A 14,625-nucleotide genomic window follows, 5' to 3' on the forward strand; every position below is an offset into this window, starting at 1 on the left:
ATATAGTTTATTAGTATTAACAAGTGGTTTTATGCAACGTTGAATTTCAATTAGGTCATACAGTATCATCGATATAAATCATTCTGTTTAAAATATCACTGATTTCAATTTCATATTATGTAGATTCTTAAAAAATAATACAGATATATATTCAGTTGAGCGAATTATATGAAAAACGCAAAACAAATGTTGTTCATCTTAATAATTAGACTTTACTTTCAGTGACTGCTCATGAACAGACTCAATCAAACCGAGTCTGCAAGTTTTACTGTTTGCCTTGTTCTCGGTGCTTCCGAGGGATCTACTTTACAGGTTATATTTATTTCACAACAGCGGGTGTTAAGTGCTGTGTGGCGGCCGTAAAAAGTCGCCCCGACTTCATCTCAGTGTTGTTATATTTTCTGGTCCTTCGGGATTATTGATTTCAACTCATTTAGATTTGAAGATTGAATACTGCTTAAGCCGGTGCTAGGGGTCGTGGGCAGTGTTGCATTTTTCATTACTGCTCATGAACAGACTCAGTCAAACCGAGTCTGCAATTTTCCTGACATGCGCAGAACACCGTTCCTGGTTTGTAGCGGCCAATATCGATAAGGTATTTGTCGTTTTGGCGCGCTATTTTTTTTGTCGTTTTGGCGTGTTGGTGCTTTTCAAATAAGCCAACACGCCGGAACGAAATGGCTGAAATCAAACTATTTAACACATAAGATAATAACTAATAGATTTGTCTTATCTAAAATGGAGTAAATATTGTTCAAAATTCCGCAATGTTGGTATTGAGTTGTTCAATTTTATCTTACTGTTCTGAATATATTGTCTATATGTAAATAGTTTTAATTATTTGATTTAATACTCTAAACATGAAGAGATGGACGGAACACATCATATGTATGCACAAATTACAGAAGGTACCATAGAACAGCATGACAAAAAAGAATAACTAAAGTCTGTTTCATTTTTTCTTACACACAGCTATTTGTCCTTCCGTTTTTTAATACAAACAAAAAGGGTCTCCAAAGCCGAGTGGTTACGGTCGCTGACATCGAATCATTTGCCCCTCACCGATGTGGATTCGAGCTTCAATCAGGGCGTTGAATTCTTTATGTGGCTTATGGAAGGTCATTGGTTCTACCCAGGTGACCGTTCGTGATGAAAAATGCACGGAGGGGCACTTCCTCCACCATCAAAGCTGAAAAGTCGCCATATGACATAATTGTGTCAGTGCGACGTTAAACCTAACAAAATATAAATAAAAAGAAAAGGGCCATTGAGGAAAAATGCAAAAATAAAAATTAGAAGAATCTCTTTTGCACGAAAATATTGCCATTGTTAACCGAATTTGTAAACATGTTAAATCGAGGTCTGCTACCAAACATAATAAAATCAGTTTTGGAACTATTGATTTTCAGTTTGTTTCTATACTATTTGTCGTGGCGAGATTGCAAAGTAGAATATTTTCTCATAAGCCTAAGGGAATGCTGATTTTATATTGTACAGGTCTTTTCTTGGATTATGCATTAGGGAAACACGGTGATAAATGTATCGTGTCATATTTCAGTTATTTACCTGACAGTTGCTGATTGATTAGATCACTTTTCGGATGATGGATTTTCGGTATGAAACTTTAGACTTGGAAATTATGCATTGAAATGGACATCGATTTGTAGGATCATTTTAGAATCAAAGGAAGCATGATAAAAGTAACTCTATACAGCGAATAATTCGATTAACATTGCTGGTGATGATATCAAACGTGAAAGCACAATTAGATACCTTTGTGCATGAATGTCGTTATGTTGTTCCATACAATATACAAGTGCAAAACAATGAATGATAGAAGTTTCTGTACTATTGGTCCAAATCACTTGATACTTTTAAAAAGATCTAAAGATACTGTATGTCAGAGATTTCATGGCATTTTTAGTAAATGTTTTATATGCGATAACAATAGGTGATAGTTTTTAAATTTTTGGTTTACGTTTCAACATTTATCAAGTGTTGTTAAATTAAATGTACTTGCTTGTTTAGGTTCTATGGGTAGGGTAGTGTGTTGTATTTCTGTTTTTAAATAATAAGTAATGGCACCATTAACCAGGATGTTTGAACCTCTGTACGCAGCCCCTCTAGGCGTACCATGTAAGGCTTTAAGTACTGGTGTTCGGCAAAAGGGTAAAAATGGCCACAGGGGGCAGGGTGTGGTCATGACTGTTTGTTTTAATTAAGCTATTATTATTATTATTATTTTATTATTATTATTATTATTATGTACAACGCCACTGAATATGTCATTTTATAGAAATAGGCTTTTAATCAAATTACCTAGTTTCAGTTTCAGACAAAATGATAACCACCGACATTCCGTAAGCCAGCTGGATGGTTTCCTCACATGAAGAATTTAATGTTCGGAGTAAGGTTCGAACCCGCATCGGTAAGGTGCAATTGATTCAAAATCAGCGACATTAACCGTTCGGCCATGAAGCCCCAAGTAAAACATTGGTATATTAGCACGAACGGGATGAACAAAAGTGCTTGCGCTTAATGTTATCGTTTTCGTACTCGTATTCGTATAATATTATAGTTAACGTGAATATTGATGTGCAATTCAATCTTTCAATCTATATCTACATCCGTATAACGAAATAGAAAAAAAAAGAAATTGACATAGTTTAATTAAATTTTCGTTTGCAAAAGTTAGATGTTGTTTAAGATGTCTAGAAAATGTTTATTTTGGTATCAGAAAGATTTATCAATGATTAGTTCATAAAACCTGACGTATTCGCATAGTGTGGGTAGACGCATTTATTAAAACATCAAAAACCTGCCAAAAGGCGGATTCAGAAGTCATGCATGAAAATTAAACATTTACGATGATTTCAAAAACGATAACAACAAAAACTAGAATACCCTTACACAATCCAAACATGCCAGGAGATGGAGACTCTCACCTGCCCCATACTCGCAGCATCGCTGCTTTGTTCATAGCTATGCTGCTCGTGTATCTGCGTACAGTTCAAAATCATCCAGGTACGGCCGCTGAACGCCATAAACTGTTTACAAAGCAAGCTTGATGGCTTACTCTTACTAAAAAAATAGGCTCATATCATATGAGGAAGCCATACACCTGGCTTACGGAAGGTCGGTGGTTTCTCGGTGGCCGCCCGTGATGAAATAATGCATGGAGGGGCACCTGGGATCTTCCTCCATAATCAAAGCTAGAAAGTTCCCAAATGACCTAAATTTGTGTCGGTGCGTCGTTATACCCAACAAATCTATTGTGCATGCAAGTTTCTACGGCAACGACCAAGCGCTCGTTTTCTACAAACATACCAACATAAGATTATGTATGTCCTGTGGACCTCGATGTACTCAATTTGTGCGATTTCGGAAAATTTGTTTGCACAAAAACAGGACACCGTCTCACTTTGCTGTTCAATTTCAAATGACATGTGCAAGGAGATCAAAATGATGAGCTCATGTCTCGAGTAAGAAAAAAGTTAAAGGGAATTCCTATAGGTTTTTATGCGCATCTTTCTGCGCAGCCGATACTATCTATGGAAAATTGAAGTGGAGTCAACATTTGTTGAAACATGTGACAGACAATCTTGAATATGAGGAATATTGTATAAAATAACATTTTTCAATAAGTTTTGTCAGTAGTCAAATGTTTATACTGGTTTATGTTGTATTAACATGTATCATGCCTGACATGTATCATGCAACTGGTCATTTGTGGTTGTGTTTTGACAGCGCATTTTAGTATAAAGGCAGTATGTTCGTATATTATGTTCATAAAAAATCTTAAATATGAGGAATCTTGTATAAAATAACATTTTTTTCAGTAAGTTTTACCAGTAATCAAATGTTGATACTGTTTTATGTGGTATTAACATGTATCATGCAACTTGCCATTTGTGGCTGGGTTTTGACAGCGCATTTTAGTACAAAGACAGTATGTTCATATAATGTTAGACAATTAACTTTTTATTGGTAAGACCATATCTCCTTTCAGATCATTTAGTATTCAATTATAAAAACGATTAAGAACTTTTTAAACTTCTAGCAGATATAATCAATTTGGTCATGTTCAGGCCATTTTTGGGGGGCAATGCCCTCAGATTTAACAAACCGTCTTTCAATTTTCTTGTCGAGCTTTTGACCAAACTGACAACACACAGAAAACAAGTTCCAAAGTATTTACCAAACGTAACTTTCATATTGCATTTTGCAATTATATTTTCGATCCAGATATGATTAAATAGATCTACACATTTTATATTAACAACAGTATGTGAAGAAAACTAAACTGCATTATAAATATAAATTATAATAGATCTTCTTAAGCGTTAGAATAATAAAGACGCTTGATTTGATCACGTGATATCGATTCTGAACCGACACTTGTTTTGATCATGTGACCTATTCTGAAATCCAATAACTAGTTTCAATACGCTCAAAAAAATGTGTTCATGATTCTGTGAAATTAGCAACTACTAAGGAATTGCAACGCCACTGATAAGCCGATAGATTATTGATTTTTTCATCACCGTGCCTCGACACTGTTGTGAATGTGTATTACGGAGAAACTTTATCAGTTTGCGGCGATCAGTACCGTTTATCAGTAGGCGAATCTATAAATATGCGGCAACATCCTATAGATCCCGATTCGCAATCTGTTAAAATATCTTTTCTGTGCAGATGTTATTTCTAAAATATTATTTCAGAAAATAGAGTGCTGAAATGAAATACTTTTCGCATGTCTAAGAAAATATTTTCAAAAGATATGTTATTTATAAAAATTAATACTATATAAAAGATAATAATAATAATAATAAAATAAAAAATACAGTGGTTTACTTGAAATAGAATAGGTAGAAAACATTCATTACTTTTTCGTCAGTTGGAATTTATGACGTATTTGGTTCGTGGGGGTGGGGGGAGGGGGATTAATTTGACAGTTTGATTTTTTGTAATTATTATCTAATCTAATAATCGTCAGTAGATTTTTTCTCTCATCGTTCGAATTCGTAAAATCAATTATGAACTGATTATTTCCTGTTTTACACCAACTATTAAGAACATTTTAAAGCTTAAAGGCATATTTATGCACTTGGTCGGACCGTCCTTATTCGTGATTGTTTATTATGTATAATTATATATTTTGATCTCGAAATCAGCTGTAAATCGTTAATCAAAATGTCTTGTCCACACAGAAGTTGCATAAAAATGAATTGAATTTCAAATAGTTACTAAAATTTAATACGCAATTGCACGGTGCATATCCATATTGGCGGACTCTTTAAGAAATATGCTTTATCGGCGGTTTCTTGCGTCGGCACCGGCGATTCTTTGCTATAAACACGTTGGCAGTTACAAAAAGTCAGATAAACACACCAAATTAATCAAGCTATAATGTTTCCAGATAGTCATTAGCCTAGAGCCTCTCTGTGCGTAATGCGGAGAGCCTGTCTGTGCATCAAAAAAAAAAAAAAAAAAAAAAAGAAAGAAAAGAAAAATAAACTGGTATGCAGAGAGACCGCCGGTGCCACGACAAAACCGAAAGTAAGTAGTTTTGAAAAATTCCATTTAAATATCGGCCTATTTATCTTTATTATTTGGAAGAATATTGATAAATGAATACAAATAGTGCGCTAAATATGTATGATATCAAAGCAAAAACCGGCTAAAGACTGTGGAAAAAGTCGGGCTAGTGTTCCATGTCAGTACACCATCAACAAATTTCATCGAGTTGCGAGCAAAGTCGCTGATAATTAAAAAGTAAACACTATAAAATTTAGAAAAGACATTCTTATGTTCCGTGCTCTACTTATTTTGAGTAGCATACCTATGATCATGGATGGCAGCTCGATTTTTCGCCTCCCATACCAACCTGGGCACTGTTTATAGCAAAAAATAGCCGGTGCCGACGCAAAGAAACCGCCGATATAGGTGATTTCGCAAAGAGTGCGTCGATATGGATATGTATTGTGAATTGGAGAGAGAATCCTGAATATGCATGACATCTAGGGAAGGTTTGAATCCATGGAGATGTTGTCAAAAGTTATGGCATCAGAATCCTGCGGGCACGCAGTAATTTCAGTTGGAACCACCACGCCACCAAAGTCAGGAGAGATATTTTTTTTTACTTTTTCCTGAAATTCGACCTCACAATAGGGCCAATAGAAACGCGCTTATTCTGGAAAAGTACAGCATTTCCCAAACTGAACATGTGCCCGATTCTTTAGTCTAAAGATCAGAACATTATGTATATGACTTGTTTAAAGGTCCATTACTAAGGGAAAGTGAGTTGGCAATTTTTTTCATAGCCAGTGCATAGACTTCTGCAAGACACTAAATAATGAAGATTGGCAGGTCAAAATTTACAGAAGGTCTTTGGAACTCAAAGAAATGTATAGGTATTATGTTGAAATTTCAATGAATCGACAGAATGACCCCCCAGGTCTTTTTAACTTTCTTCATACTTCATAGAAAAATAATTGTACATATACTGCGATTTATTTCGAATTTTTACATACCAACTTTCATTTTCCAATAAAATGAAATAGTTTCTGTGCTTTTTAAAAGAAATTAAAATGTTCAATTTCCTTAGTATTGGACCTTTAACATAATTATAATGTTCGGGAAATCCTTGAAAAAGGACCGAAGAAAACATTCATTCTCAGATTTTGATTTTTAAAAAAACGCCATATACGCTGATCAAACTGGTATTTATCTGCAGGAAAATTATCGGTTAACGTAAAAAGTGCGCTAAATACTGTTATAATTGCGCGTACATATATGTATTTCATCATTTTTCAGACCGGGTAATTTTTGCTATGGGAGGTAATCCACCACTCCGCGACGATAACTTGCCAAAGGTGCCCGTTATATTTTGGCCTCATTTTCTTGGTAATTATCCCTGCAGATATACATTTATGTTACCAGTTTAATGTATCTCATCTATCTGGGGGTGCAAATGGTTTCTGATGGTGATATTCGAAGGCAGAACCACCAGAAATCTTGTTCTTTTTCCACGGGCGTTTCGTATCCTAATTTACTCGAACCTAACTGTATTCGCTAGTTCGGTATGTTCATTGATATGACGAATCACGGTTTTCATAGTGTTTAATGTATTTCTTATATCATGATATTGATAGTTTGAAAAACAGGTGTACATTAAATAACCTAAAATTGAAAAAGACAATGTTATTTTGATCAACAAACATAACAAACAATATAAATAATAATATCATCATATATCATGTATGTTTTTAAGAAAACAGTTACTGAATTTTAGCAATAGTTGGAATGGAAAAAAGGTAGATCTATAAAAATATTTTTACAGGTGTTTGTGTGTTAACTAATGATGACTCCTTATTAAAATGATGCTTATTTGTAACAAAAAACATTCCTGACTTTTTAATTGATAAGTATTGTACACATTAGAAAACATAGCCTAGATTTTTTCAACGTCAGTTCAAGGAAATCCTGTTCCTTTAAACTTTCACGTATTGGAATATTTTGACTTTCTTTCCAAACTTTCATAAAGTGTTACAAAGTTTGCCTGTTTCTGTTAGACTGTCAAGAACACATGATGTCAGGACATAGAGTGCAAACAGAAGTATTGAAGAAATTGAAATACATTGTATAGGTTTATCTTTTTCATTTTATCAAACCTGGCAATTTTGTTTGTCGATGAACAACTGCTTTTGAACAAGACAAGATTTTTTATCTTTACCTTTTGAACAAAATATAGAAATGTATTGAACACAAAGTTAATAAATTTTTTGTTGTGCACTCTTAAAGTTGTGACCACTCCATTTCTTGCCACACACAAGTGCATTACATAATGCCTGCATGTACTTCCCTGACATGAATGGGTTACATCAAGTCTTGAAACTGCCAAGCATTGTCCCCATCAGTCCTCTCAGTACTTTGATTTTTTCATCCGAACAGGTGTTGTATTCATGCGGTCCTAACATACAATTTAGGCTGGTGACCCATACATTTTTGGCCATTTTTATGTTCACAATACAATTACATATATCTGTACACAAGGAAAACAGGAAAAAATCTATGAAACAGGTTTGTTTTCAAAATTAGATTTTACTTGCCTTTTAGCTCATCATATAGAAATATCCTGATATCTATCAAATGAAAAAGTAAAACTAGAAATTGTTTTTGATATTTAAAACAATACTCAATTTTTAGATTAAAAGGTGTGGGGGCGGTACTTACAAATGTTTATATATAAAAATAAAGCATTCTGCATTTCTGATAGGGATCTAACTCATGTAACAGGTCTTTAAATAATCTCTTACAGAATGTACTAACAGTGAAAAATGATTTCATAAAATGTTGCTTAAAAGAGATTGACCACCCTCAAACAAAGTAAAATCTTCAGCATATACATGTATTAAAAAAAAACACACACACATACATCCATTCTGTAATAGAACTTCCTGTAACTTGTTTATTGCGAAAAGGAACATATATTTTAAAGGGTTATTGTGAATCTTACAGAAAATCGAATTTCAAGTTGTTTATGACAGTATATCGCCATTTTATCTTTCTTTTATTGCTTTTAGCGTTGTTTAGCTTTAGTTGTATTATTCAGAGACTTTGAAAGAAATGTCGTGTTCTTCTTTTACACTTGAACACAATAGCTTATATCGTCATTAATTTTCACACAAAAAAGAAACATAACAAAAGAAAACAAAAGCACAGATGTACATGCATTTTGGATGGTGGCTGATTTCTGCGTTTTCGTTCTGGCGTGTTGGCGTGTTGTGCGTTTGAAGAGCGCCAAATACCTTGCTTTGACTGTGACTAAAAATGACTTGGAGCGCCTGTGACAAATTACAGACTCCGGTATATACCGGTTTCAAGCGATTTGAATGATAAGTCTCTTCAACGTACATTATAAGATAAGATAATCTTTTATTATAGTGACATGTGTATGGTATTGATATATACATATAAAACAATATAAATTGTAAACACCCGGCCCAACGGGCCTATATGTCACCTATAAGAACTATTTAACAATATTTCACGGTATATATTTTGTAACCATGCTAATCCTTACCCTAAATTTTAGTCCATATCTTACATATTATACACAATATGCGTCATTTTGCCCTGCGCTCCGATGGATAATCACTTCCTGAAATGCGCAGAACACCGTTCCAGATCGATAAGACATTTGTCATATTGGCGCGCTAGATTTTCGTTTTGGCGTGTTGGCGCTTTTCAAACGAGCCAACACGCCGGAACGAAATGGCAGAAATGAAGCATTTAATGTTTTACTTTGACTGCAATTTTCGCGGGGGGGGGGGGGGCTAGGTTCAAAAAAAATTTTCTCCATATTTTCCTTTTTTCTAGTAAGATTTTACTTCTTTCAAGACTAATTATGGATGTATTGTAAACAAGAGGACCTGTTCCCACATGACTTAGTTTTGAACTGAGTATGACGTCGTTTTTTTTCTATTAATTGACATAGTGACCTAGTTTTTGAGCTCATGTGACCCAGTTTTGAACCTGACCTAGATATCATCAAGATGAACATTCAGACCAACTTTCATACAGATCCCATGAAAAATATGGCCTCTAGAGAGGTCACAAGGTTTTTTCTATTAATTGACCTACTGACCTAGTTATTGATGGCACGTGACCCAGTTTCGAACTTGACCTAGATATCATCAAAGTGAATATTCTGACCAATTTTCATGAAGATCCATTCAAAAGTATGGCCTCTAGACAGGTCACAAGGTTTTTCTATTTTTAGACCTACTGACCTAGTTTCTGACCGCAGCTGACCCAGTTTCGAATCTGACCTAGATATCATCAAAATAAACATTCAGACCAACTTTCATAAAGATCCCATGAAAAGTATGGCCTCTAGAGAGGTCACAAGGTTTTTCTAATATTTGACCTACTGACCTAGTTTTTGATCCAGTTTCGAACGTGACCTAGATATCATCAAGATGAACATTCTGACCAATTTTCATGAAGATCCATTCACAAGTATGGCCTCTAGAGACGTCAAAATGTTTTCCTATTTTTAGACCCTCTGACCTAGTTTTTGACCGCTTGTGACCCAGTTTCGAATTTGACCTAGATATTATCAAGATAAACATTCACACCAACTTTCATACAGATCCCATGAAAAATTTGGCCTCTAGAGAGGTCACAAGGTTTTTCTATTATTTGATCTACTGACCTAGTTTTTGATGGCACTTGACACACTTTCAAACTTGACCTAGATATCATCAAGGTGAACATTCTGACCAACTTTTATGAAGATCCATTCACAAGTATGGCCTCTAGAGAGGTCACAAGGTTTTCCTATTTTTAGACCTACTGACCTAGTTTTTGATTGCACGTGACCCAGTTTCAAACTTGACCTAGATATTATCAAGATAAACATTCAGACCAACTTTCATACAGATCCCATGAAAAATTTGGCCTCTAGAGAAGTCACAAGGTTTTTCTATTATTTGACCTACTGACCTAGTTTTTGATGGCACGTAATCCAGTTTCAAACTTGACCTAGATATCATCAAGATGAACCTTTTGACCAATTTTCATGAAGATCTTATGAAAAATATGGCCTCTAGATAGGTCACAAGGTTTTTCTATTTTTAGACCTACTGACCTAGTTTTGGAGGCACGTAACCAAGTTTCAAACTTGACCTAGATATCATCAAGATGAACATCATGACCAATTTTCATGAAGATCTCGTGAAAAATATGGCCTCTAGAGAGGTCACAAGGTTTTTCTATTTTTAGACCTACTGACTTAGTTTTTGATGGCACGTGATCCAGTTTCGAATTTGACCTAGATATCATCAAGATGAACATTCTGACCAATTTTCATAAAGACCCAATGAAAAATGTGACCTCTAGAGTGGTCACAAGCAAAAGTTTACGCACGCACGCACGAACGGACGGACGGACGACGGACGATGGACGCTGCGCGATCACAAAAGCTCACCTTGTCACTTTGTGACAGGTGAGCTAAAAAAAAAAGTGGAAAATTTTCAATTTTAAGCGATTTCTTGCTGTTCAAAGTGAATTTACCTCTGAATCAGGAAGGGTAGAGTTAGACATCTTTAAAAATACCGAGTTACATGCGGTAAAAGTTCTCTATTTTGCCTTCATTCTTTAGATTACATATTGTGGAAGAAATGCAGGTAGGTTTTACTTTTGCCCCAAGGTTATTTTTGAATGAAGTTAGCAAAATTCAAAACAGACCCACAGGATTCGACCTTAACTTTTCAATGTTGGAGTTAAAATTCTGTCACATTAAATCTGTTTACTTAAGACACCCTAGAAAAAAATACAGATTTATTGAAAAATAAATATATTTATGCAAGTACGGGACGGTACGGGTTTTAATATTATTCAATTGCGGAGCACGAAAAGCTTACGCGCAAATTATCAAGAACTTCAAAATTGTCAATAGAAGAGGTTCTAGCACGTACAGTTCTGATGTTTTACTACAATTTGATGTCCAACACAATGTAAAGTTATGCTGCAGACATCGCCGCAGTGTACAACACTGGACAGTCGTATTTGTATGGTTTTAATTTTCTTTATTCGTACTCGGTCATTTTCGACCCAGTAATATAGTTTACTTGGTGCTAGAGATGTCTTTGCTGTTCATTTGAGATTCTCATAGAGCTCAATTTGTGGTGTATATTGATAAACTGCAAAGATATGATTTACTTAATGTTGATTCGGCAATTGACGTGAAGTTCTGTGGAATTAGTGGCGGTTGTTTAACAAACTCGAACCATGTCCTGTTCTTTGAAGATTGATTAGTGAAGCATGTTCATTTGCCAATTTATTCTAAGGCAACACACCCGCCACATCCCAGCGTACATATACAATGATTTTTATTATTACTGAGAAAAGCAAACAGGGTGTTTAAGCAAGAACTTGGAATACTTATCGTACTGGAATTTGAAAGGAATGAAACATTCTACGTTAAGTGCTAACATTTTACAGATAGATGGTGTTCATTTCAACAACCTGGGATTTGAAAATTTTCCACAATGTGAGAGAAATGTTTTTTGAAGTGCATTGCAGATATGTAATTCACACATGTACTGGGAGATACTGTATTCTAATTGGTGGCACATTTGTATCTATATTATCATATAACAGTAAGTATAGACATACATGTAGTAAGTATATTAGCCGTCATGTATGATAGAACCAAACCCATATGGGGTCCATTTCAGTTAGATAAACAAGACTTCCTGCAGGCTTATGAACATGGCAGATCTTGTATATCACAAATTTTCTGTCCATTTGTGGTAAAAGACTTAAATGTAGTTAAATGAACTAATAGAATTATAAAGTATAAACACATTGTCTGTATTTGTTTATACAGTTTAAATGTAGTTAAATGGTCTACTAGAATTATAAAATCTAGACACATTGTCTGTATTTGTTTATATTCTGTTCTATTATATAAATAATGGTTACAGACAAGTAATCTGCAGTCAAATACACCGCAAGTTGTCAAATGGGCAACAAAATATGATCGTTTTTGACAGCTGTCTACATTTATGTAATCAAATGGGCTGCATGGAGTCAAATGGGTTACTAAGTCTATGTTACTCAGATATCTTGTCCGTATTGATGTAGTCAAATGGACTACAGTGTAGTCAGATGGACTACTTTGTATAGTCAGATGGACTTCTTTGTATAGTCAAATGGAATATATGTAGTCATATGGACTACTTTATTTAGCCGATGGATTATTTTTACTGTATGGCTAAACACAGGATGACTGCCATACACTTGTAAAATGTTACAAGAAGAGATTGTGGTAAATACAGTATTATCTCGTGGAAGCTGATCTTTACATGCTCTTTTAATAAGTATAGATATAGTAAGTATATTAGCCTGTCATATATGATAGAACCATTTCAGTTAGATAAACAGGACTTTCTGCAGGCTTATGGACATGGCAGATCTTGTATATCACAAATGTTCTGCCCGTTTGTAGTAAAAGACTAACGTAAGTAACTGGACTAATAAAATTATAAAATCTAAACAGATTGTCTGTATCTGTTTATACGTTTGTGGCCGATTAGTTTAAATGTAGTTAAATGGTCTACTAGAATTATAAAATCTAGACACATTGTCTTTATTTTCTTATATTCTGTTCCACTATATAAATAATGGTTACAGACATCCTGTAGTCAAATACACCGCAAGTTGTCAAATGGACAACAAAAAATGATTGTACTTGACAGCTGTCTACATTTATGTAGTCAAATGGGCTGCATGGGGTCAAATGGGCTACTAAGTCTATGTTACTCAGATATTATGTCCGTATTGATGTAGTCAAATGGACTACAGTGTAGTCAGATGGACTACTTTGTATAGTCAGATGGACTTCTTCGTATAGTCAATGGACTATATGTAGTCATATGGACTACTTTATTTAGTCGATGGATTATTTTTACTGTATGGTTAAACACAGGATAACTGCCATACACTTGTAAAATGTTACAAGAAGAGATTGTTGTAAATACAGTATTTCTTGTGGAAGTTGATCTTTACATGCTCTCGTATATGGTTTTCTATTTCATATGCCACCAAGACAGCGAAGGCTGCTGCAGCTGGGGAGGCTGCTAAAACCGAACGAAGAACAAACCAAATTGAGCAGGTTTCAGAAGCTAACACATCCAATTTATCAGAAAAAGACTTGAACACAATTATATCAAATGTTGTTCCTGCTGTCACGCAAGGTATGTTGTAGGTTTTAAAAGACTTGAAGGTACTACCGCCTGACTATTCTGAACCAAAACTTCGGAAAAGAACAGATACCTTTGGAATCCATACAAAGCACTTCAACATCTGCTCCAACACCGACTTTGCCAGCTTCAGTTTTGAATCAAAATTCTGCCACTTTTTTGCATCCAATTTTTCTTGGTATTGATGAAAAAATCAAAGCTAAGATTGTATCAGATCAGTTTGTGGAGTTAGATTCCATATAAAATAAAGGCGATTATCAATACCATATAGTCGAAAATGGCAGTGGGGAACTCTCGTTCAAAAAGTTTTAAATCGTCGACCAGTATAAAAACGCTGGATCAAAGGTTTAATACATTTCATATTTTTACAAGTGTTTACACAGACAGACACCCAACATCTGCTGCTACTTTAATGAAACATTGCGACACAGTTCGTAAACTTGCAAAGCAATCGGGGGATTCCGCTGCCATTTTTACGATAGACAATTTAGTGTCTTAAAAGAAGCAAGATTGGCTTCGATTTCATATGGGGAAATCGATACCCAGTTATACATGCAGGCACTGGTCATGGGGTTAATTAAACCAAAACAAAAACAGTCCTTTCTTTGCGCAAGATCCCACCAAAACAAACCGTGCTTTGATTTTAACAACGGGTTTAGTGCCAGAAAATCATGCATCTTTCAGCACAGATGTCAAAAGTGCCCCGGTCCTCATGGACGAATTGTGTGTTTTTAAAAAGGTGCAATCAAATTTCAAGTCAAAGAACTGATAACGAAACCGTATGCAAGGTGCCTGCAGTCTTAAATAAGGCAACTTTTCATATTGTTACACCAATTAATTCTGATAACCTACG

The sequence above is a fragment of the Mercenaria mercenaria genome, chromosome 12, assembly GCF_021730395.1.
Source record: "Mercenaria mercenaria strain notata chromosome 12, MADL_Memer_1, whole genome shotgun sequence".
In the NCBI taxonomy this organism is placed as follows: Eukaryota; Metazoa; Mollusca; class Bivalvia; order Venerida; family Veneridae; genus Mercenaria; species Mercenaria mercenaria.